A 26,770-nucleotide genomic window follows, 5' to 3' on the forward strand; every position below is an offset into this window, starting at 1 on the left:
GCAGAGGATGGGTCTTGCTCACAGAGCGCTATTCCATAAAGAACTCATCCATTAATGCCAATGATAAATACAGCGCTGAGCTACAGCTTTGTCTCCCACCAGGCTTCATTTACAAGTCACACATTTTTCCAGGGAGGTCTGGCTGGCCTGGTTTATTTTGAATGCATTCTAGAATAGCAAAGGGATAGCAGTAGTGGAGGAGGTAGGTCCAACAGCAGAGTGTTCAGTCAGAAGATAGTCAGTAAGCAACATGATGTCATATGGTCTTGGATCCAAATGACAAAATGCAAACAGGTTTTGGCTATACTCTTCCAATTGCAATTTTTAAAGTTTTCTATCTATCCTATGAGACTTATACAGAACAACCGCAGGTGGTAACTGCTCAGAAAGAGGCTTCCCACTAAAATTAAAACATGAATTGAATATACCTCAGACTATATGATATATAAATGTTTGATACTCATACAATATTCGTAACTTTCCATTTCTAGACTCTAAGGTACTTGCTGATAAGGATCATGTGGAATCTCCATAGTACTCAGAAGGAAGCATCATCAGAGCTAGTGCTCAGTCTAGGCGAGTGATGGCAAAACTCTTAGAGAGTTAAGTGCCCAAACTGCAACCCCAAACCACCTTATTTATTGCAAAGTACCCACACTGTAATTAAACCCTTAATGCTGCCATTTTAGTTTAGAAAAAAACAACTCATACATTATCTCTTGTCTTAAAAGAAAAATATAATAACGTGTTCCACAGGTTCACCACCATTGATATAGGCTTAATAAACCAAAGAAATATTGAGAATCAGTTTTTAAGACTGTTGGATTATAAAGTTTTCTTTAAAAAACTAATAATATTGTATGGCTCTTTAATTTTTTTCTTTCTCAGTGCTGGATGTTGAGCCCAGGCCTTTTTCACAATAGAGAAGTCCTCTACCACTGAGCTACAACCCCAACCTTTGTATGTGGCTTTCATCTTGCATGCCCTATGATTTATCTTCTTGCACTTGAGTTCTTTGACTAGAATCTTCTTCTTTGCCTAAATAGCTTATATACTTGTTTATCTGTCAGCCATACAACATATCTGACAGGGTATAACACAGCATCCAATCCGAGGTTTCCCAGTATCTCTGTAGAAATCAGTCTTTCCCATTTTTAGTTTCCAATGCACCAGGATTTATGAATCTACAATCAAGCTCATAATTTAAATACTTTTCTGTTTCTGTTTAGCTGTGCAGTCTTAAGCAAGTTTGTTTTCTGTAGCTATTTTCTAATCTACAACACAGAGATAACAATAGGAATTATCATAATTTAAAATGGGGATGAATAAATTAATATATACACTTTACAAAAGATGAGTGTTCAATAAATTTTAACTGGCCAGCCAGAAACTCAGTCCCATAGATGCCAGCAGCCTGTGCCCCACCAGACCACTCCATACAGCATCTGAATCCACACAGCAGAGGCACCAGGGGGAACATAAAGGCCATGGTTATGAGCCCCTGAAAATAGAGCTGAAGTGAACAACAGAGAGGGCCTTTCTGATGCTTCTCAATGAAAACTGAAGCCCACTGGGAAAGTGAAGAAAAAATCTTGAATAAAAGCACACTGGACCATCGTGGTTGGTAAGTTGGTGGGATCAGCACCTCCCATAGAAACCCAGACTCATGTAGTGGGGAGGACAGCTGGAACCTGCAGTAGAAACTTGCAGAGGTTAATCCTGCAGGAGATCAGGGACCTCAACTTGGACTTGCAGCCAGAAATCACACTGAATCTCAGTAGACTATAGCAGGTTGGCTGAGACTAATCGACTTAGACCCGCACACTGCTGTCCACATTGCCTACCAGGACAGCAGAGACATATTCTGAGGGAAACTGTTTTTTGTTTGCTTGTTTTGTTACATATATATATATTCTTTTTCTTTTTTCTCTCTCTCTATCCCATCTAGCTCTATATTTCTCTCCCTCTTTGTTCCTGTTCCCATCCCATTCTGAATTTTTTCTCTCTCTCTGTCCTCTCGACTGCTACTTTTTTTTTTTTTTGGTACCAGGGATTGAATTCAGGACCTTGCACTAGTGAGGCAGGTGGCGGAAGCACTGAGCTTGGCCCTCGACTGTCACTTTTTTAGAAAGGTGAATACAATTTCTAGCTTCCCTATTGTTGTCGGTTTGTTCTGTACTTGTCTCTGTTCTTTTGCTCTGTCTCTTCTTCCTATCTTCAACAGATCCCCACAATTTGCATGATCTTCTCATGTCTGCTAGCTTCATCTCTAACCTTTCCCTCTCCCTCTATCTCTCTACCCCTCCCTCCCCAACCCCTGCTAAATCCTTATCCAGAAGGGTAAATTTTCCATATTGAAGGGTATACTTACTACAAACATATTTTGGGCTGACCCTAGATTTTGATCTAGCTCTCATAGTTAAAGCTGACAGATTAACTGCTACCAAAAATTGTCACTTTGTAACCTGTGTTTGATGCTGATTGTGTCAATTGGGCTAAAGTGTTCTGATTGATCTAATCAGTTGTCCTCCCTGATATACTGAAAATGATATTGCCTAAGAGTCATTAGAGACTCAAAACTTTAAAAAAACCCAGTTATGCCTGGAAGATATCTCTGAGAAGCAATCACTCCATAGGGGCTCTAAACACCAGTAATAAAGACACTGAAAATAAGAAATATTGGAGTATCAGCCCAAGAATAAAAGCAAAACCACACCAACAAAAAAAATTAAAAAGAGAAGGCACCTTGGCAGGACAAAAACACAGACTTTCAGCTCACCAAAGGCAAATTCTGGGGGAAACAAGGTGGAAAAATATGATAATCAACCACCTGGACACCCTGAACTGATAGCACAGGAAATAACAAAACAGATGAATGAGGCTCTAGAAAAATTCAAAACAGAAATAATTTCCCAGATAACTACAGAGATGGGGAGCAGAGTGAAAGACATGATTAGAGGCTCTAGAACAGAAACAAAAAATAGATGAGCTCAGAATCATGCTGGAAGCCATGAATGCCCAGCATAAGAAAGAAATGGAAACCATAATCACCCAACATAGAAAAGGAATAGAATCCATGAAACAGATTCAAACAGATACCCAGGAGATTAAAAACTCCATTGAAAATATTCACAGCAGATTGAGCAAATGTGTAGATAGAATAACAGATGTAGGAAACAGGATTGCAGTTAGTGACCATGAAAATAGAGATTTCTTACAAATAGTAAGGGACAATGAGAAATCATTCCAGCAGCTGTTACATGATGCAAAGAAGAATAACATAAGACTGATAGGAGTCCATGAAAAAGCAGGAGAAAGTACAAATGACACACACAAAAAACCAGTTCACAGAAGTAATAGTAGAAAACTTCCCAGACAGAGGTAGAGAATTGGACATATAGATAAGTGAGGCATATAGAAATCCAATTAGCCATGATAAAAAAAAGCTACACCTAGACATATAATAGTCAAGATCCCAGAAACTCAAAAGAACAAAATCCGACAAGCAGTTATAGAAAAGAAACAAATCACCTACAGAGGAAAGCCCATCAGAATCACAGCAGACTTCTCAATTCAAACCCCCAAGTCAAAGAGAGCCTGGAGTAAAGTATTTCAAGCCCTAAAAGAAAATAACTTCCCACCTAGACTGTTGTATCCTGCAAAATTATCTTTCAAAATTGATGGGGAAATTAGATACTTCCACAACAAAGAACATCTGAGAAATTTCAAGAACAAAAAACCAGCAGTCCAAACAATTCTAAACAATATCCTAGAAAAAGACAATGAAGGTCACAACTCCATGAGGCCCAACAGAGTGAAGCCACCAGGCAAAGAAAGAAACTAAAGGGAAAGTGGGAAAATAAAATATAAAAGAGCCAACAACAATAAAACATCATGACAAGGATGAGTCAATATTTATCATTTATAACCATCAATGTTAATGGCCTCAGTTCACCAATCAAAAGAAATAAACTGGCAGAATGGATTAAGAAGCAAAATTCAACAATATGCTGTACACAAGAAGCACACTGAATTCAAAAATACATTCATAGAGTGAAAGTAAAAGGATCAAAAACAGTTCTTGATGTGACAGGAACCTGGAAAAAAGCAGGGGTAGAGATCTTATTTGCAGACAAAATAGATTTCAAACCAAAACTAATTAAGAGAGACAAAGATGGTCACTGCATCCTTGTGAAAGGAAAAATCCAAGAGGAAGAGATGACAATCATAAATATATATGCACCAAATACAAATGCCCCCAACTATACAAAACAAATATTAATGAATATGAAAAACCAAATAAGCACTAATATAATTTTAGTGGAGGACCTCAACACCCCACTGTCACAAATAGACAGATCATCTAAACAAAAAATCAACAACAAAATTCTAGAACAGAACCAAGCCTTTGAACAAATGGACTTAATAGATGTTTATAGTGTTCCACCCCACAAAATTAGAATATTCATTCTTTTTGGATGCACATGGGTCATTCTCCAAAATAGACCACATGCTAGCTCATAAGCCATGTTTAAGTAAAAGCAAAAGAATAGAAGTTACCTCCTGTATATTGTCAGACCATAGTGCAATAAAATTGGAGATCAATAGCATAAGAAACTGCAAAACCCCCACAAACCCATGGAAATTGAATAACACTCTCCTGAACAACCAATGGGTTATAGAGTAAATTAAAGAAAAAATTAGTTTCTACAAGCAAATGATAATGCTGGTACAACATACAGGAATCTATGGGACACAAAGCTGTCATATGAGGGAAATTCATAGCAGTGAATGGTCATCCTAGGAAAACAGAGAGAGCTTAAATAAATGACCAATTGCTGAATCTCAAGCTTCTAGAAAAAGAAGAGCATGACAAACCCAAAACTCATACAAGAGAGGAAATTATAAAGATCAGAGTAGAAATCAATGCAATGGAGACAAAGAGAATGATACAAAAAAATCAATGAATCAAAGAGTTGGTTTTTCAGAAGGATAAATGAAATTGATAAACCTTAACCAATCTTATCAAATAAAGGAAATAACAGGATAAAATCCATGCAATTAAGAATGAAAAAAGTGAAGTCACAACAGACCCAGCAGAAATCCAGAGGATCATCAATACCTACTTCAAGAAACTCTTATAAAATGGAAAACACAGAAGAAATGGACAGATTCCTGGATACATATGAATTTCCAAAGTTAAATGAAGAAGATATAGAAATTCTAAACAACCTAATTACAATGAGTGAAATTGAAAACATAACTTAAAATTTACCAACAAAGAAAAGCCCAGGTCCTGATAGCTTCATTGCTGAATTCTACAAGACATTTAAAGAAGAACAAGAAGAACTATCATCATTACTCTTTAAACTCCTCAATGAAATTGAAAGGAAAGCAATACTTTCAAATTCATTCCTGGAAGCAAATGTTGCTTTGATTCCAAAACCAGGGAAAGACCCAACCGAAAAAGACAACTACAGGCCAATCTCCCTAATGAACATAGACGCAAAAATTCTCAACAAGATACTGGCAAGCAGAATACAGAGGGTCATCAAGAAGATCATACACCCTGAAGAAGTCGGATTTATGCCAGGGATGCAAGGATGGTTTAACACCCATAAATCAATAAATGTAATACACTATATTAACAGAGCCAAGGACAAAAACCATATGATTATTTCAATAGATGCAGAAAAGTCATTTGACAAAATCCAACACCCATTCATGATATAAACCCTACAAAATATGGGAACAGAAAATATTTATCTCAACCTGATTAAGGTTATACATGAAAAACCAATAGCCAACATCATACTAAATGATCAAAAACTGAAAACCTATATGCTAAAATCAGGGACAAAACAAGGATGTTCTCTATCTCCACTCCTATTCAATATAGTTCTGGAAATACTAGTCAAAGCAATTCGACAAGAGAAAGAAATAAAATGAGTAAAGATAGGAAAGGAAGAAGTTAAACTGTCATTATTTGCTGACAATATGATACTATACATAGAAGACCCAAAAAACTAGACCAAAAGACTTCTAGACTTAATTGACAGATTCATTAGAGTAGCCGGATACAAGGTCAACACTCAAAAAAAAAAAAAAAGCCTTCTTTACACAAATAACAGACTCAATGAAATAGAAATTAGGAAACAATTTCTTTCAAAATAGCATCCAACAAAACTGAAATATCTAGGAATCAATCTAACAAAGGAAGCAAAAGACCTCCACACTGAAAACTACAGCACTCTGCAAAAAGAGATCGAAGAAGATATTAGAAAATGGAAAGACATCCCTTTCTCCTGGGTAGGAAGAACCAATATAGTGAAAATGGCCATACTTCCAAAACTACTATATAGATTTAATGCAATGCCGATTGAAATTTCAACAATATGCTTCACAGAGCTAGAGAAAACAATCCAAAAATTTATTTGGAACCAGAAGGGGCCTACAATACCAAAAGCAATTCTAGGCATAAGAGACATGGCTGAGGGTATCATAATGCCCAACTTGAAACTATACTACAAAGGTACTGTAATCAAAACAGCATGGTACTGGCAAAGGAACAGACCTGAGGATCAGTGGAATAGATTAGAAGATGCAGAAACAACTCCAGACATACTCAGCCACCTTATCTTTGACAATGGAGCCAATCATTATTGTTGGAGGAAAGACAGCCTCTTTAATAAACGGTATTGAGAAAACTGGATTTCAACTTGCCAAAGATTAAAATTAGGCTAATATCTATCACCATACACTAAACTAAGATCAAAATGGATTAAAGATCTAAATATTAAAAGAGAAACACTAAACTTGCTGGAAGATAAGTTAGGTAGAACTCTTGAAGACATTGGCATAGAAAAAGACTTTAGGAAAAAGAAAAAAAACCTCAGTAGTACATGAGCTAGCAGAAAGAATCAACAACTGGGTTCTCATCTCATTAAAAAGCTTCTGCACTGCAAGAGAAAACACCAACAGAGCTAAGAGACAACCTACAATGTGGGGAAAAATGTTTAGCAGCTGTACCTCAGACAAAGGACAACTAACTAGAATATATAAAGAACTGAAAAAAATCAGACCCTCCTAATTTAAAGACCCAATTCAAAATTGGGCATCTGAAATGAACAGACATTTCTCAGACAAAGAAATAAAAGCAGCAAATAATCATTAAAAAATGTTCAACATCACTGGTCATTTGATAGGTGCAGATGAAAACAACACTGAGATTCCACCTCATCCCACAAAGAATGGCTGCTATCAAGAAATCAACCAATAAAAAATGTTGACAGGGTTTTTGGGAGAAAGGAACCCTTCTCCATTGTTGGTGGGAGTGCAGACTGGTGCAAACACTGTGAAATCAGTATGGAGATATCTCAAAGAACTAGGACTAGCGGTCCCATTTGACCCAGCTATTTCCCCACTGGGTATCTTCCCCAAAGTATTTTAAAAATCATACCACAGGGATATATGTTCACCCATGTTTTTAGTGGCACTCTTTTTAATAGCAAAAGCTTGGAAAGAGCCCAAGTGCCCATCAACTGGAAACTAGAAGATGATATATATATATATATATATATATATATATATATATATATATATATATAATGGAGTACGACTCAGCCATAAAGAACAAGAAACTAGAGTCATTTATAGCTAAATGGATGCATATTGAGGCCATAATCTTAAGTGAAATAAATAGGACACACATGTGTAAATACCAGATAGTTTCTTTGGTGTGAGAAACTGAAAGTATAAATAATGATTACAATGAATAATTGATAATGTGAAATAGGAAGAAAAGGTCCAAAGGGGTAGGGGAAGTGGCCCGGGTAGGGGAAAGAAGGGAAAGGAAAAATTATGAGAAAAGGAAATAATGGAAACGAAGTCTTTGTAAATAGGAAAAGGTGGAGGGGGTGAAGGGAGGACAGGAAATGGGAAAAAAAATAAGAACCAAGATACATCATGTAAGGGTTCAAGTACCCAATAATAAATGTAAATTTATGGTATTCCTAAAATGTACCAATAAAAGAATTTAAGGAAAAAAATAAATTTTAACTGATACTGGTAGTCAGAGTTTTTCTCCTTTTTATGTTACAATTTTGTAAGAAGTCACTTCTGTTTGTTTGTTTGTTTTTTGGTACCGGGGATAGAACTCGGATCCTTGCACTTGCGCAGCAGGCAGAGAAACCACTGAACTAAATCCCTGGCCCCAAGAAGTCACTTCTGAAAATAAACCTTTTTAAGGAAACTTGTTTATCAAATAAATTCATCTTAGGACTCATGTATATAATTGTGGAATATCGCACATGATCATGTGTTCTCAAAATATAGTACAGACATAAAAGTTCTCCTTACCCAGTCTCTCTAGAAACACATAGTTTTTATAACTTGATGATATTAAGGTCAGCCTTATTGTGTATGACTTTAGTAATATTAAAAATTCTTAAAAACCTTTAAGTATAGTTGAATCAAATTTCAACTTAAAATTTTAAGTAAATATCAAGAAAACTGTCTAAAATTTTAAATGATCAAAAGCATGTCAAAGGGTAAAGTACACAGAATGCAAAACAACTCTATTGTTAAAACACTATCAATGCAATAATTATTAGAATTTTAAAATTAGATATGAGGTATTTACATAAATTTGCCTTTAAAAAATCTTAAATTTTCAAAGCGTAGAGCTACCAGAGTTGCAAAAAATCTAAATTTCTTAGCATAAAAATAGAAATGAGTAACACAAAATCACTCATCACTTCATCACTTTTAAAATAACATGAAATAAGAAGTAAAATTTCTCCACCCTAATATATCTAATTCTATCTTACAAAGGTAATCACAGTGCTTCATAAGGTACACTTTCTTCTAGACACTTTCCTCCAGCTACAAAAATGTGTCTTATTATTTAATCAGTTAGATTTTTGGCTAATTAGCTATTTTGTAGAAAATATAATACCCTTTACAAGTATTGTAACATGCTATTTCCTTTCAACAATATAGCATGGGCATCCTTTCATAGTAATATGTATATCTTATTATTATTAAAGGCTTTTCAATTTTTGCTGCATAGATATACCCTAATTATTTAAGCTCATCTGAATGAAAGTTGAATTTTAGGTGATACAAGTTGTATTTTGAATAATCATTTGAAAAAATATTTGAACAAATTAATTATAATTTTTAAGTCTATCAAATCAATAGTAAACCCAATATAATCTTTAAAGATAGTGATAATATTCTATGATACTTAAACCCAATACTACCAAAGAGAACATAATATATGCTGTTATGGAAAAAGAGAAGGAAAAAGAGATGTAAGACAGTTTGAGTTTTCTATTTCTGTTTGAGGCCCTTTCATCATATCTGTCATCCTTACTGTAAGTACGAGGAGTGCCATATAAGATGCTAGGCACAGATAGCTCCACTCAAGCTGGTTCTTTGCACTGGGTTGAGTAATATTTCTGCTCATCCTTGGGAGGGATCCAGAGCAAGGAGCCATTTAGTAGGAGGAGAACTGGGAAATCATTTGATCTTTCACACATTGTCGGCCACCATGTTTCATATGGCTGCTTCTAGCTGTGAATTCCCTGAACACCAGACACACCAATATTTAAATGTCAGAACAGAACAATTTCCAAAGCCAAATTGAAATTATATTTGGATTACCCATCATATAAGTCTGTTCTGTTAACTTTGATGATTTAGAGGGAATGTATTTGTTAACAATTACATTAAATACTTTTGATATGTGTAGTGTTTTCCTTAGGTGGTACACAAAACATATCTGTAATTCTTGCCTCCCTAATTTTTAACTTCGGACAAAAAAAAAAGGTGCATAGGGTTCTCTGACTTAAGAAACAGCAATTGTATTTTCTGTAAGCAATAGGGCTGGAAGTAAAGGAGAAGAGGAGAAAAAAGATAAATTTGGATAATGCACAGGTTTCATGAGAGAGGGAAGGGTAAAGGAGAATGGAAGTTTTCGCTTTATTGTGGGACTGAATCATCAAGAAAATCTAAACAAAAACTCTTATGTCTACATTTTGGCTCTATTTTTTTAAGGATAATTTTTTCACATTCCCCCTGTCCCAATTCTAGTTTTTAAAAATTTAAATCTGGTGTAATTTCTAGCCTTTCCGCTAGTGGTGAACAGGGAAGATTTTCTACGGAAAGAATTTTCACTGGGTTGATATTCCTTCCATTGCCTCCAAACAATGGGAACAATGCTTAGGAGTAGAGCTTCATGCCAGTGGAAGAAGTCTAAAACATGACCGAAAGTCATATTGGAGAGAGGTTTGTACAGGGATTTCTACTCTGTCTGGGTAAGATGGTAGCACCACCTGCTTAGTCCTGTACAAGTATAACCAAAATCACTTTCTACCATCTTTCACAGCTTTCCTTGAGTTTCCTTAGTTCAGCTAGTGGGATTTTACCCAAGAAAATAAAATGCATATTACTTGGATACTGGAATTATCTACCTACTATAAAACCTCCAGAAAACCAATTTTTCCAGTGCTTGCTTTCCTCTATTTTAGATAAGCATTTACAAGTAGATTCCAGCTCTAGGTGTCCTCATCTCCCCAAGACTGTTTAAGGAGAGCTATAGCTTGTTGTCCAATGTGTAGGCAAAAATTGCTTGTCTCATCTAGTTGTATTTAAGTACCTCTGAGCCTCAGGTTTCACACTGTACTGGTTGCTCAGATCTTCTAAATTGGATATTTCTAATAATGGAATAAGCAGCAAAGGGATCTAGGGATGGGTCATCTTACTGAATTTTTATTTTCTTAATTTGAAGCCAAGACATCTTGGTTGCAATTATGAGGACACAGACTCTACAATCTGCTAAATTATATTTCCTCAAGAGCCCTATCAATGCCCTTAAAGAGGCAACATACTCTGTTACCCTCCACCCATAATATCATGTATGGAAGTTCATTTTAAAACAAATATAAATCCTCAATGACCACAGGAAAGAAGCTGACTCCAGTTCCAAATTAGCCTTGGAGCTGCTAGGCACTTTGCAAGCAAATAAGCCAAATCAGAGACATAAAAATCATAGCACCCAGGAAGAGATGATTTGTTATGACTTTCTAACAAATAAAACACTGTGATATTTCTTCTTGCAGTCCCAAATCCAGTCCTCCTTTATGTGACATTGTTACCTATACTTTCCCATTTTCATCTCTTGTTTTACAGGAAAAGTTGGTTTCACTGACAGGATATAAGAGTGGAACATATGGTCCAGTTCAGCCTAGCCACCCCATCCTGTGTGACCCAGTATGGGTTAAAATTTGGTACATGTCCCAAAGCAGGTTGAAGGGAGAAGACCCATCCTGAAGGCTTCTATTTGAGCTCTCAGCAGACCAGAATCCCAGCTGCTGGACAGAGGTGAGATGGCATAAACGTAAAGCTACCTTGATGTCTGTGTAGAACTGAGAACTAAAGCAATCCTGAAGAAATGGAGCCAAGAGATGGATCCTAGTAACGTTATTTGAGCACCAAATCAAGCTGTACTTAGCAAGGAACTAATCCTGGAATTTGCAGTTTACATTAAAGCATCAAGTTTCCAGGTAATACACAGATGGCAAGAGAAGAAGCTTTACCAACACTGGGATTTTCCAACTCACAAAGTTTTACTTGAAAGAGCTTCCCTACCTGCCTTATTTACTTTCCTCTCATTGCTGAGACAAAAATATAAAACACCAAAAGTTAAAAGGGGAAAGAGTTTATTTAACTCAGTTTGTAGAGGTTTCAGTCTATAATTGGCTGGCTCCAAGGCAGAATGGCACATGGCAGAGGGGCAACAGCTCATGGCAACAGAAAACAGCAAAAGGAACAAGGGACCTTAACAGCGTCTTTCTGCCCCTTTTTCCTATCCATACTACTTTGGGAAAATACCACTCACACCCTTAAACTTTGTGCCCTTGAACCTAGAATTCCACCATGAATCAATCCCAGAGTCATACACTCTAGATCCAGCTACCTCAGAAAACTCACCTCTGACTGCATGAGGCTTTGGGGGGACATCTAGACACAAGCCATAACATTTACCCAAGCTCCTCTGCTCCTCATTTAAATCCATTCTCAGATAGCCAATAGTCTTACAACACCTTCCTGAATTAACTAGTGATCTTTGGGGGCCATGAAATGAAGTGCTTGACTATATCTAACCTTTTATAGACCTTTCTCAAGTTAAACTGAATTCTGGATGAGCATCACAAATGAAAGTAGCATGCTTCTGTGCTTTGAGCAAGCACTTTATACAGTGACTAAGGGGGAAACCTATGCAATGATAAATCCTCATTTATCACCTATATAAGTACCATTTAAGACAAACTTGAGACCTCAGCTTGAGTCTTCCCAACCTTGGTATGACTATTTCAAATTTGCTAGTGAAATTATTTCTTCCACATCATAATAATAGACTGGGTTAGAAGACAAACAAGTATGTTATATGCTAACCTCATATGCAGCCTGGTTAGATCCACCCAATAGTGTTATTTTATACCTGGTAGCAAAAAGCTATTCCAGTTAAAACCATTACAAAGGAAAACATGAATATCATATTAGCATAAAGTTTATGGATCTGGAGTGTTATTCCCATCCAATGTCAAACTATTTTTCTAGTTTCTTGATGTTCATCAGTCTCTAAGAAACTGGGACTTTCAGTTTTACATATTCTATTACTTTCCCGACTATTCTTGTAAAACGTCTTTCTTCTATGAATATAAAAATATAGAACCAGAGTCTAGTCAGAAAAAAATAAATCATACCAGGTATTTCAACTGAAAAAATAATATGAAAGTCTGGTTAAAAATAGGCAACAGGAAAGGTGAAAAAATGCCAAGACAACACTGAGGTAATTGTAGAAAACAGCTGAAATGGGAAAAGATAGAGTCAATAATGGGAAAATAATGGACTTACCAAACTCTAGAAGCCTGAGGAAGAAACCATGTGAAGGTGAACACGGATCTCTGAGGTGTGTGTTTGCATAATCTTCTTAATGCTTTTATCTTTGAAGGTACATGATGAAGTTACTTCTGAGAATGCTAGATCCTGCCAACCAGTGTGCTATGAAGTGACAAGTCCTCAGGAGGGCAAAGCTGACATGAAATGGCAAGTTTTCTTTTCCTTCCTCCTGTCTTCCAGTGTCTTTCAAAGGTTTCTGATTTGTGGCACCCAATGGGGAGCCAAGCCAATGTAAAAGATAAATGCACTGAATCCCAGTTCCTGCATGACACAGAAAAGCATACAACAACATTGTTTTTGGAACTGAGAAACCATAGGTTAATATTTAGCTAAAGATCATCCATGCAACTCTAAAGAACTTGACTAATGCTAATGCTCAAGTTAAATTAAGAGTATACAGTGTGTAAGCCAAATGGAATGGAGGTTGGAGCTTTAATAGCTGTCTTACATACTGTAGGCTTGACCTTCTGGACATTCTGGATGATTTCAAATTTTCTGCACAGTTCTGGGGTATTATTTCCCTGACCACCTCTAATTGCAATTTCATATTTCTACTAAATCCATATACTAATTGAACCTTCAGTTTAGGAAGTATTTTCTCTACTTTTCATCATCCCAAAATGGGAACATGAAAACTTTTCCTTTAAAATCCTCATTTGAAGAATGTTATAAATGGAACACAATACTATGTAGCCAATTATGATTGACTTTATTTAGACTCTAAGCAGTTCTAATTTGAATTTCTTTAATGGAAAATGATGTTGAACATCTTTCATGTGCTTATTTGCCATCTGTATATGCTCTTTGGAGAAATATTTCTTTCCATCATATTTATTGGTGTGTCTCCCAATGCATCTCATCTTCTAATCACCTGACTACAAGGTTGGGTGTGCAATGTAGACAGTTTTTATTTGTCTTTTACCTGTCTAGAGCAAGCTAGAATTTTCTCTTTTCTTTCTGAACCAGTCATTTCTTTAAACAGTGTTTCATGTTTTTCTGCCTATAATTCCTATAGATTCTTTTTAGAGTTACAAATAAGAATTTTACTTTTGTGTAATTCTAAATTATATTGTATTTTTTATTTCTGTGCCCAGGTGACCATGGATAACTTCAGATTTATAGAATTATAGTTGATTTTATATGTTTGACTTGCATTTGTAATCTTGCTAAACTCACTTATTAGTTGTAGGATGTTTTTTGTTCTTTGCTTTAGTTTTGTTCCTGAAGATGTGCATAGGATTTTCTATGTAGGCAACTGTGTTATTGCATTTTCCTCTTCTTTATATGAATTGTATTTCCTTTTCGTGTCTTATTTCACTGGTTAGAACTTTCAGCACTGTGTTAAATGTGAATGATGAGAGCTTTGTTCTTGATCTTAGGGGTAAAACATTCAGGCATTAATCGATAAGAATAATGTTTGATATAAAAATGTAGATATTCTGTATTATGCAAATATTTTTCTAAGTTATTGTCACAAATTAATACTGAACTATGTCAAGTGCCTTTCTACTTTTATTGATGTGATCAGTGAATTTCTCTAACATATTAATATGGCATGTCATATTATCATAGAATATTAAACAAATCTTCTATCTCTCAAATTCTACTTAGAATGTGTAATTCTTTTCATATCTTCCTAAATCTATATGCTAATACTTTGCTAAGTATTTCTAAGTCTATATTATGAGGCTATTTACCTAGTTTTCTCTCTTTTTTATGTTGTCATTATATTACAAATATGTAAACAGTTTTAGAATTAGTGTATTGTTAGTTTTATAAAAAGCATTGCAAAGTGTTCCTTCTTTCTGATGATGTTATATAGAATTATTGTTGATTTTTTTGTGTGTATACTGGGGATTGAACTTGGGTCACTGCACTTTCGAGGCAGGTGGCAGAACCACTGAGCTAAATCCCCAGCCCTGTAGTTGATTTTTTAAAAATATATTTCAAATAATTTCCTAGTGAAACAATCTGGGCCTGGTAACTTTTTTAGTTTTAAAACTATAAATTTAATTTAATTAACAATTTTAGGATGATCATTGAAATGATTATCTTCATATTAGTTAAGTTATGGTAATTTATATATTCAGTGGATTGATCCAAATTGGCAATTTGTAAAATTCTGCTGTTGACCCCATCCACGGAGCTTTCCACTTATTTTAGTTTTCAGAACTAAAATGTCCATTTAGTTCTTCATACATCTATCACTTTTCTGAGATGTTTTATTTATCAGCTGATATTTTCTATTTTTTTCATTTGTTTCAACTTTTTCATAATTGCTCAGTGAAATATTTTTAACATGGATGCTCCACAATCTTGTCCAATAATTCTAACATCTCTAACATTCTGGTGTTGTTATCTGAAGAATAACCTTTTTATTAAGCTTGAGGTCTTTCTAGTTCTTCACATGAAAGGTAATTTAAAATAGAGAACTAAACACTTCCATACTGTATTCTGAGATTCTGTATCTTATTAAAGCACCCCCACCCTGATTTTCTCTATCACCATTGGAGCAGACCAATGAGGGGCACTGTCTTGTTGCTGGCAAGATGAAGCAGAAGTGCAGAATTTCCGTGTGGCCTCATTGACACTTGAAGTGGGGACTCTTCTTGATTTCTAGTTGGAGATGGAAAGTTCTGGTCTTCATGTGACCTTCCCTGAGCCTGTGATGGTAATGACACTAACCACTATCTTGGTCTAGACACCCCCTGGAATGGAGAGTGGAATAATACAAATACTAATGTGTTCTTGACATCTGTTAGTAAAATGATTCTTTGTAGATTGTCTGGCACAGAATATTGCTAGTCAAGGAATATAACTACTTATTTGGTGAATAAGAATTTATTGAATATTATTAAACCAATCTGTCCTATATTTCTTGTTTTCCATGTGCTTGTCACTTTAAACTAAAAGATACAGATTTTTGCCCTATTAGATCCAAACGTTTGGATATGAGGATGTTTTTGATCAATTATTTGATGGAAACCTTATCTTAAAATATGCTTTATTTCATTAATTTTTGTAATTTCCCTTTTCCAATTCTAAGCACAGAAATGGCTAATGGCCAAAACTGATCCAGAGTTTCTCATGCCCTGGCCACAAAGATGTGTAACTTAGACTCATCCTAGTCTTTTTCTGGGGTTTTATCTGGGTGGATCTAGATAGAACATTTTCTTTTTTCTGGTCAGAAAACGTAATGCTTCATTTCTTGAAAAATCAATGGGCACATTCCCAAGTGAAATGGAATAAGATTATATTATTTGGTTAAATTTATTTCTCTACTTTTCTCTTCTTCATTGCACCACAAAGATAGACTATATGCCCTTAACTTTATATCCAAAGCAATGAGCATGAAATAAATATTCAGCAAATGAATGAATAAAGGAATGAATTAATAAATTAATAAATAAAGGAATGGATACATCTTTCCAGTAAATCTCAGCTATCAGGAAAATAAATAAGATCAACAGGAAAGATTTCAAGTGCTCTCTTTTTCAAAATTACTGAAGCTTATTAAGGCCAGCTAAAGAAATGATTAATTATAGTTTGGATGATGTCACATTCTCAGTATTTCCCTGCTCTACTTCCTTTCTGTTTCATTGTGGGAATAAAGCTTGAGGTCAGAACCAGAGACACACAGTTCCCCTTACCTGTCAACAGAAAGAAGCCTTGCTCTCAGGATCATCTCAGAGAAGAATGCTTCATTACCTCTGCCTCTTTCCTTCTCCTTGCCTCAGTTTTGATGGAGAAGTTGCTGACAGCCCTTACTCCTTGTCTGTGGCCTTTAACTTTCTAACCATGAAAATGTGTGCAACCAGACTTTTTAAAATTATTGAATGCAATGATACTTTTGCCTAGGAAATAATCTCTTCATTTCCTGGTGGTTTTGTTGCCCATGAGCTGTGCCTGATGTGGGGGCTTGGGAAAAACTAGAGATTCATTGAACTTTAAAGAGAATCACCTCGGGATCTTATTAAATTCCAGATTTTGTCCACTAAGCCTGGGGTGAGCTTGAAATTCTATATTTCTGAAAAGTTCTTAGCCAATATTCCTGGTTTACCTACCAAATCATTAATAAGAAAGACAAGGCTATTTTGAGCCTCTAAATCCTTCACTGTATATCTGGGATACTAATCTCTGCCCTGGTGACTTCCAGAGTTATGAAGAAAAGGTAGCCAGAGAATGTACTTAAAGGTTTTCAGGATTTTGGACTCACTGAACAGATCTAATCTATTCTTAGTTTGCCTGCCATTGTGATCACCTCAGTTCAGCCACTTCCAACATCAAGAGAGTCTCAACTGGAAATGTAAGTATTGAAATTTGAGGAGGAATTAACCACTGACTCAAATTTTCTTGCTGATGTTGGTAGATGAAATTTTCTTTTTTTAAATTAAATAAATTTTTATTTAGGGAATGTCACATGTGATTCCTTCAGTACTCATCAAGGTCACTTTAATGAAGTTCTTTGTCTTCAAGATAGCCCTTTTTCAAAGAAATGATGCTTAATCCAGTCATCTTATCTGCCCTGGGGCCTTATCTTATATCCAAAATACTTCCAGCACTTTAGGAGCACTTAGGGTAGATGGATCTGCCTTGCTGACACCTTCTCAAAACATGCACATGAATTCATATTCATTTCCTAAGATATTCAGAGTAGTAAGAGTAGTATAGATCTCTAGGATGTGCAAATACTACATTTAAACATTATTCAAACACAGTAAGACAATCTTCAATTTCAGCCCCATGTTCAAGACAGAAGCCTTCTGACATTCACGTTTGTCTCCTTTCAGGCCCTTCTGTCCTCTGTCCAGTGTTTCTGGCCTTAGGAACTCCTTTTATAGACAAAGCAACTTCTTTATTGTTCCCTCATGGTAAATACATATTCATCTTGTTTGGAAATTCAGAACTTATTATGAAACAACTCTCTTCCTGCTACCAATTTGATATCACATTCACCACGTTCAAGATGTGTCTCATCTTCTGCTTCTGCTTCTTCAATAGGAGAAATGGAGCCATCATCATCCAAGTATTTGTATCTACGACTATCAAGATCTTTTTCTAAATCTTCACCAACATTCATTTGTTTCAATGATTCCTTTATGAGGTGTTCATACTTCAGTTTTTCAATGTAGCTAAAAAATCCTCTTGCAACAGCTTGCTCAAAACTTAAAATTTTCCTCCAAGGTAATGGTTTCCTTCCATCCTCAGACTGTAAAAATGGAAATATAGGTCCTTTGTCTTTAATTTTTTTTTTAATCTATTTGTGACTTTCTAGTGTTTCTCCTTCCCTTTGCTCTTCCCCTTGGTGTTAATTTTGGCTTTTATTTTTTCTTTTTACTTTTCTTCTTTTTCTTGAATCTTTCAAAAATAGCTTTTAAAGGCAATGGTCTTGGTTCTATAGATGAGTCACTTCATGAATCTGTTTGAACACTTTCAGGTATATGGACAAATTTCCTACTGGGGTTTCTTTGAGTCCGTTTAGGTGAGGAAGGTTCGCATTGTGTTTTAAATAAGCTGCTACAAGATGAAGAGCTATCACTTTGGTTTTCAATTTCTGCAGCTGTATCAGATGTCATATAATTAACAGCATCCATGCCGATTGATCCATCACTTGTCTTAAATTTCTCTTCCAACCACACCGCAGAAAAGAACACGCGAGGCTTGTGACCCCGCTAATAGTGGGACTGGAATCTTGTGAGATAACCTAGCCCCGGAGAGAAAATGGGCAACTGAAATTTTCTTTTTTTTTTTTTAATTACTTTTATTGGAATTTTAGGTATACAATATAATGACATTCATCATTGGAAATTTGCACCTTTACATAATCTCTCTTGGTTCTTATTTTTGTCAAATGCTTTTTCTGCATCTGTTGAGATGATCATATGATCTTTGTCCTTGGCTCTACTGACATAGTGTATTACATTTATTGATTTGCATTTGTTGAACCATCTGTGTATACCTGAGATGAATCCCAGTTGGTCAGGGGATATGATCTTCTTGATGATCTTCTGCATTCTATTTGCCAGTATCCTACTAAGGATTTTTTGCATCTTTTTTTCATTATTAAGATTGGCCTATAGTTTTCTTTTTTAGTTGGGTCTTTCTCTGCTTTTGGGATCAAGGTGATGCTTGCTTCCAGGAATGAATTTGGGAGTATTGTTTCCCTTTCAATTTCATTGAAGAGTTTACATGGTAGTGGCAGTAGTTTCTCTCTAAATGTCTTGGAGAATTCAGCAGTGAAGCCATCAGGACCTAGGCTTTTCTCAGGTGGTAAGTTTTTAATTACATTTTCAATTTCATTGATTGATATTGGGTTGTTTAGAATTTTCAGGTCTTCTTCATTCAACTGTGGTAATTCATACTTATGTAGGAATCTGTCCATTTCTTCTGTGTTTTCCATCTTCTTGGTGTATAGGTTCTTGAAGGATATTGATGACCCTCTGGATTCCTGCTGAGTCAGCTATAATTTCATCTTTTTTTTTTTTTTTTTTCTTTCCTAATTGCATGGATTTGGTCCTTTTCTTTCCTTTTCCTGATAAGGTTGGCTAAGGGTTTGTCAATTTTGTTTATTCTTTCGAAGAACCAACTCTTGGCTCCATTATTTTTTTGTATCATTCTCTTAGTCTCCATTGCATTGATGTCTGCTTTGATTTTTATAATTTCCTCCCTTGTATGAGCTTTGGGTTTGCCCTGCTCTTCTTTTTCTACATGTTCAGCATCAGGTTGTTTAATTGGGCTCATTCTGTTTTCCTAATATAAGTATTCACTGCTATGAATTTCCCTCATAAGACTGCTTTCATTGTGTCCCACAGATTCTGAAAAGTTGTATTGTCATTGTCATTTAATTGTAGGAACTGTCTGATTTGTTCTTTAATTTTTTCTGTGACCTGTTGGTTATTCAGAGGTGTGTTGTTCAATTTCCATGTGTCTATGAATTTCTTGAGGTTTCTTTTGTTATTGATCTCCAATTTCATCACACTATTGTCTGATAATATACAGGAAATAACTTCAATTCCTTTTTCCTATAATTAAACATGTTGTATGTGCGAGTATGTGGTCTATTTTGGAGAATGACCTGTGTGCACCTGAAAGTAACGTTTATTCTGATTTTGTGAGGTGAAATACTCTGTAAACATCTGTTAAGTTCATTTTTTCAAGAGTTTGATTGACTTCTAGTAGTTTGTTGCTTATTTTTTCTCTAGTTGATCTATCTATTTGTGTCATGGGAGTACTGAAGTCCCCCACTACTATTTTATTAGTGTTTATTTGATTTTTCATGTCTGTTAGTATTTGTTTTATATAGCTGGGCCCACTAGAGTTTGATGCATATATATTTGATTGTCATCTCTTCCTCTTGGATTGTTCCCTTTACAAGGATGCAGTGTCCCTCCTTTTCTCTCTTAATCAGTGTTGGTTTGACATCCACTTGATCTTCAAATAGGATAGCTACTGCTGCTTTTTTGTGTGTTCCTGTCACATGGAGTATTGTTTTGCACCCTTTCACTTTCAGTGTATGAGTTTCTTTTTGAATTAAATGTGTTTCTTGTATGCAGCATATTGTTGGAATTTGCTTCTTGATCCATTCTGCCAGTCTATTTCTTTTGATTGATGAATTGAGGCCATTAACATTGATAGTTATAACTGATACATATTGGCTTATCATTGTCATGACTTTTTTTTTGTTGGATTCTCCCCTTTTCATTTAATTTTTTGTCGTGCTGGATGGATTCATTCTGCTGGGCTTTCTGGGGTTGTGATCTTTGGCATCTTTTCCTAGGATATTGTCTAAAATTTTTGGAGTGCTGGTTTGGTATTCATGAAGTTCCTAAGGTGCTCTTTGTCATGAAATTATCTTATTTCACCATCAATTCTAAAAGATAGTTTTGCAGGGTACATCAGTCTGGGTTGGAGGCTGTTTTCCTTTATGGCTTGAAATACATCACTCCAAGCTCTTCTAGCATTGAGGGTTTGTGTTGAGAAGTCTTCTGTGATTCTGATGGGCTTTCCTTTGTATGTGATTTGTTTCTTTTCTCTAACTGCTTGTAGAATTTTCTTCTTCTGTTGGGTTTCTGGAATCTTAACTATTATATTCCTATGTGTAGATTTTTTTTAATCAAGGCTATTTGGAGTCCTATATGCCTCACTTATCTGCATATCAAGTTCTTTTCCCCTGCTTGGGAACTTTTCTGCCATTACTTCTGTGAACAATTTTTTTTATGTCATCTGTACTCTATCTCATTTCTTCATTGACTCCATTCATTCTTATCCTATTCTTCTTTGCATTGTCTAGCAGCTGCTGGATTGATGTCTCATGGTCTCTTACTCTTTTAAAGAAATATTTCTTTTCCTGGTCATTAATTGCAATCTTATCTTCTATATCTGAAATTCTGTCCTCCCATTGGTTTATTCTGCTGTGTAAACTTTCAGTGGAGTTTTTATTCTTCTGGAAATCTGTTTGCATCTGTTTTATGGATTCCATTTATTTCTTATATTGTAATTCCATCATGTTCCTCAGGTCCTCTATTTTTTTATCTGTGTCCTCTCTAGATTCATTAATCATGTCTTGCACTATAGGCACAATCTCTGCTGTTAACTGGGAAATTATTTCTGATTTCATTTTTTCCAGATCCTCTTGTGTTGCCAGTTCAGGGAGTCCAGATGGCTGAGTATCAGATTGTTCCATTGTGTTTCCCTTTGTTGTTGCTTTAGGTGATCTGGAAGTCTGGTTTTGAGACTTGTTTACATGCCTTCTCATCTCACCAGGGGTGGGGGTGTGTACGGCTCATCTCCTCAGCACTGGGGCTATGGTACAGTGGCCCAGAAAGACCCTCCTCATCTCTGGGGTCAGCTCTGCACCTTGGCACTGGGGGCAGTGGTTTGGCAACCCAGAATGCTCCTCCTCAGTGCTGCGGGAAGCTCTGATTTTTCATATTCTGAAAGCTCGAAGATGAGTCTTCACATTGAGTCCCTGGTAGTCTGGAATGGTCTGATGTTTTCCAGTGCTAATTCCACAGTGAATTACACTCTGGAATTCCAGAGTGAATTACAGGTGAAGGCAGCTTCACAGAGCCAAATGTTGGGGATGAGTGAACACACTTTGTAGAGGGGTCAGTCCATAATTATCTGGCTCCAAAGCAGAGTGGCACATAGAAGAGGGGCATCTCAGAGGAGAAACAGTTTGTAATGCCCACATGGTAGCAAAAGCAACAAGGGCTGAAATTTTCAATTGTATTTTCATTTATAGTAGAATACTTATACTGACAGGAACAGTACAAAATATCTACAAGAATAGATTACAAGGGCTGAGGATTTAGCTCACTGGTTTCACCACCTGCTGTGCAGGTGCAAGGACCTGAGTTCAATCCCTGGTATCAAAAAAAATAAAAAGAATAGATTACAAAACTAGTTGAAAGTCAGAATTTACATAACTGCTGAAAGTGCAAGGACCTACCCAAGAACAACCCAGAAATTCTGACTATTAATAAATCTGTGTGTCACATATGTCCTCTACACGATTTTTATGTTGATATTCTCATCCTCATATAAAATGAGTCTAAAATTTTAAACCCATTATTCTGTCATTTTGCAAATGAAGAAACAATGTGCTGAGTTGGCTGTATCTTCCTTCTATTTTTTAAATTCTGGAAACCAAGGGACTAGTTTAATAGTGGGGCTATGAAAAAACAGAATATTAGAATGATGAATTCTGAACAAGGCAAAAGAAATTTCTTAAAATGAATGGACTGAAAAAGTCATATTGATTCACATCAACCCAGATCTAAGAAATCCAGGTAGGGGATTATCTTATCAAATGGGGACAGACTCAATGGTAATGAACTTTTTTCAGAATTCAAAATGCTCCCATTTGGGGGTTGTCTTTGACTTTTGTTATGGAAACTGAATGGCTGGATCCTGTCTTTCCTTTATGAGCCAAACTGCAAGCAAGAGTCAATATTGAGAAAAATCAGTTACTCCTGTACAAGATGTTCTATCCTGAATTCTGTAATCAAAGAAGAGAAAAATAGAGGTTGACACTTTGTGGTTTTTCCTTTTAATTTCTGTTTTATTTGTTAGTCTCATCCTTCAATCACCTATCAGTGCTGTAAATCCCTAGTTTTCACTGAATAAATTCTCTGGTAGTTAGGAAGTCAAAATCATTCTCTCTAGCTTACAATTAAATATACTGTAATAAATTAAATATACTCTTAAAACCATGGCATAAAAACAAGAATCCACCACTATAGAGATGAAAGCAAGTTTAGCATTATAGAGACAAATGTAGATGTGAGGGAGACAGAGGTTCTAACTAATTACCTATGATAATTGCTGGTGTTATAGCTAGATTTGGGAGAGGCCTAACAGAAGACTGATCATTTAATTTGGGTCCTAAATAAGGAGTAGATATTTTTAAGTGGAGAAAATGGAAATTATGGGAGACATTTTAGACAAAGGCATCTAATTATGCCCTACATTATAAACATGAACATTTTTAAGGAGAAGTGTGATAAGAATGTTCTACAGAATTATATAGAGAATACAAAGCTCAGTGCTCAACCTTAGAAGCATACACAAATGTAAATTATTTTTTCTTGCATGAATTCATCTTGTGTTTTAAGTTCACATTTAGCTAATTGGAAGAAATGAAATTTTACTGAGCTCAAAGTTTTCCCCTCATTCATTTTAGTTGAATTTAAATTCTGTGAGATTTGCACAATGTCGTCCAGGTCATCTAGGTCACTGCTCTCCATCCACATTGGCATCATAGATGAAACACTGTTCCTAGCTGGTCTTCCATTGTGATCTTACAGATTGCTATTGGATCCTTATCCTCCCAGAAGGGTTTGCAGATCCACTCTTCTCTCAGATGTGTCTGCTCTGCTCCCATCTCCAGTTCACAGAAAACGCACGTTCACCAACACACCACTCTTGGGACTCAAACACCTCAGAGAGAGTCTATCCAGATATTGTGGATAGAAATGGACATTTCTATTGTACTCCTCCCATAAAATGGAGGTGGTGCGTATCCAAGTTCTCCTTGCATCCCCAGGGTCTATTCTACACAGATCCTCTCACATTCACTTGGCCAATCCATCTGAACATCTTATTTTCTATGCCTCAGAACTTCTACCCTGGTGGGCTTTTCTTTTTGGTTAGAGGAGAATCATTGAACAGAGGAATAGGAAATAGATTTGACAGTTCATTCACATTTTCTGAGTGATTTTTTAAAATGCTTGAACAATTTAACATTGTTTGTTTTCTCTGTATTTTAATGACCCTCTTCTTTTAGATCAGTGGATGCCTCTGACATAGCTAGCCAAATATAGGAGGGCCATACAGTATCTAGAAAAGACATATGGGTAAACTTTAAGAATTTTATATGTCTACAGGTATGAATAAATAACATTTCCACAAAAGTTAATACATATTGTGAGTTAATATGTCCCTACATGATATGTGGTTTTAAATGTTCATTGGAAAAGAAAGATACAAAATTATAATGTATTATATTATTCCATTATTAAATATAAATGTATAAAAAAGAAAGAATAATTTACACCACTTTGATGATATTCTCCATAAAGTAGAATTAAGAATGACTTTCAATAATCTGATTTTTATTATCTCTGGTTCTTATCTATATTTTCTTCATTTATTTTATAATTAGTATTACTTTATTTGGGGTTACTTTTAAAGTTATAAACATTAAAATATTAAATCTAATAAAGTATGTTCAAAAGGTAAGTAGAAGCTGATGGGGAAGAACTTTAAATGACACTGTTCACAGGTAAAGAGTTTTGTCTATACATGGAAAAAATAGTTTCTAAACAGGTCAGTACAATTATCAAATTGGATCTGCCAGACTTTTCTTTTAACACAAAGGTGTTCAATGGAATATTAAAGTAGAAAACAGAAAGGAAGTTAATAATGAAGCCAATAGTATGTTTGAATTGAAAAATAGTGAGGGCCCAGGTGAAGAAATGGCAGCAAGAATATGGAGGAGTAAAGAAACGGGAGAAGAGGCAAGGACAGCTGCTACTACAGCTCATGCCAATAAATTCACGTATAGCAGGCTAAAAATAGTAGGATAATAGAGCTGAGGAGGCCTTAGAATTTGGCCAGCTTAAGGTGCTTATAGATGAGATGAAACAAACAAAGCACAAAGAAATAGTCATTTGTCTAAGGTTGCAAGAGCATAGAAGAATCTAAGCCAAGTTTTCTGCAGCTACATGTAAAAGCTGTTCTACACTTAGTGTCCTCCATGGCATGATGAATACAACTGAATAAAGATGTTAGGTTAATTTTTATTAAAAATCTTTAATGTGCCAGGCACTGTGCCAGGCTCTTCATGTTTACTCTTTCTAATTCCTACAATTACCTTGCACTGTAGGTAAGATGCTGTCTGCTTCACAGGTGGGAGAGTGGAGGCACAGAGATATGGAATGATTTGCCCAAGTACACACAGGTGTATAGAGCAGAGCCTAAATTTAAACCCTTATTTTTCTGGTTTCATTAGCATGTGAAATTGAGTAGCAGTGGAAGGCAGAAGGAGAATAAGCTAGTGCCCTTTAAAGCCATAGCCAGTTATGCAGCTCTTTGGTGACACATTGTCCTCTTTGCTATGCTATAGATGGTTTGGGGGCCCTAAAATGTGAATATTAGAGGCTTGCTTTCCAGGGTTGTAGCAGTGAGAAGTGGTAGGACTTTTAAGAGGTGAAATCTAGTGGGAGGATGTTGGGGATCCTGCCCTCTAGAGGGATTAAGGTAGTCTTCTTGAGAGGGCTGTTGTACAATGAGGAAGCCTGGTCCCTCTCAGCTGTATTCTCCCTATCTGGTGATGTGATACTCATACCCATGTGTGCTCCAGCCATTGCCATCTTTGATGATGTTACCTACCTGAGATGTCCCTCATCAGAACTGAGCCCATGCAGATACCATGCACTTGAATTTCCAAAACTTCAATCTAAATAAATCTTTTTACTTAGCCTGTGTCAGGTGTTTAATTATAGTGCTTAAAACCTCAGCAGAACACCTAAACAAGGCAGGTTAGCAATACTTCTTTCTTAATATGTGAGAATGTGAGAATTCAGTTTTTGATTTGAGAACCACATCTCTTTTACTCTTCTCACAGATCTATAGCACACACACACACACACAGAATAGTTGGTACTTAATGGTATTGCCAAAATGAGACTGATATAATGCTGCTCCTCAGCCCTTGTGTGTATGCACATATCCACTCATGTATTTGTAGACAGTCCTGCACTCTTACACACCTGTGCACATACACACCTGTGCATGCACACACACACACACACACAGCAGCTCATGCACAAGTACCACACTGGACTCAGACCATGCCTTGAACTATAGAGGAGGCAGTAGAGATATCAAATGCTATTGAAAATCTTTCTTCTCTTTCCCTTTTCCTGTCTCCTCCTCCCAATAATATTACTGTAGCACTTCTTCTGTGGGACTAAGAGGCAGCCCTGCCCCAAATGTATTGCACTTGAAAATATCTGAAGCAGGTAAATCCAGTCACTTTTTCCTCTCTTGGCTTCATTTATCTCTGAGATAGATTTGTTTAGTCACCTGGACACCTGGGATTTATGACTTACATCCTGTGGCTCTGCCTAAGGAACATGCACGAGGAGATGGGACTTGCCAGGTCCATCACTGTCCATGTCAGGGTGCAGACAAGGGCTGGTCACTAATGGGACTGTCTCCAGTGCCTGAAAAATGAGAAAAAGGAAATAAACACAGGTGATTTTTCACAATACAAAATGTACTCAGTTTAAAAGGCTAT

General features: G+C 36.0%; 1 pseudogene; it reads right to left on the reverse strand.

Moving 5' to 3' along the window:
* Positions 1 to 17,756: 17,756 nt before the first annotated feature.
* Positions 17,757 to 18,560, reverse strand: LOC101723584 (TATA box-binding protein-associated factor RNA polymerase I subunit D-like; annotated as a pseudogene).
* Positions 18,561 to 26,770: the final 8,210 nt, after the last annotated feature.

The sequence above is a fragment of the Heterocephalus glaber genome, unplaced genomic scaffold (assembly GCF_053883595.1).
Source record: "Heterocephalus glaber isolate CG9 unplaced genomic scaffold, H.glaber_assembly_v1.0 deba00001429, whole genome shotgun sequence".
Taxonomy (NCBI): Eukaryota; Metazoa; Chordata; class Mammalia; order Rodentia; family Bathyergidae; genus Heterocephalus; species Heterocephalus glaber.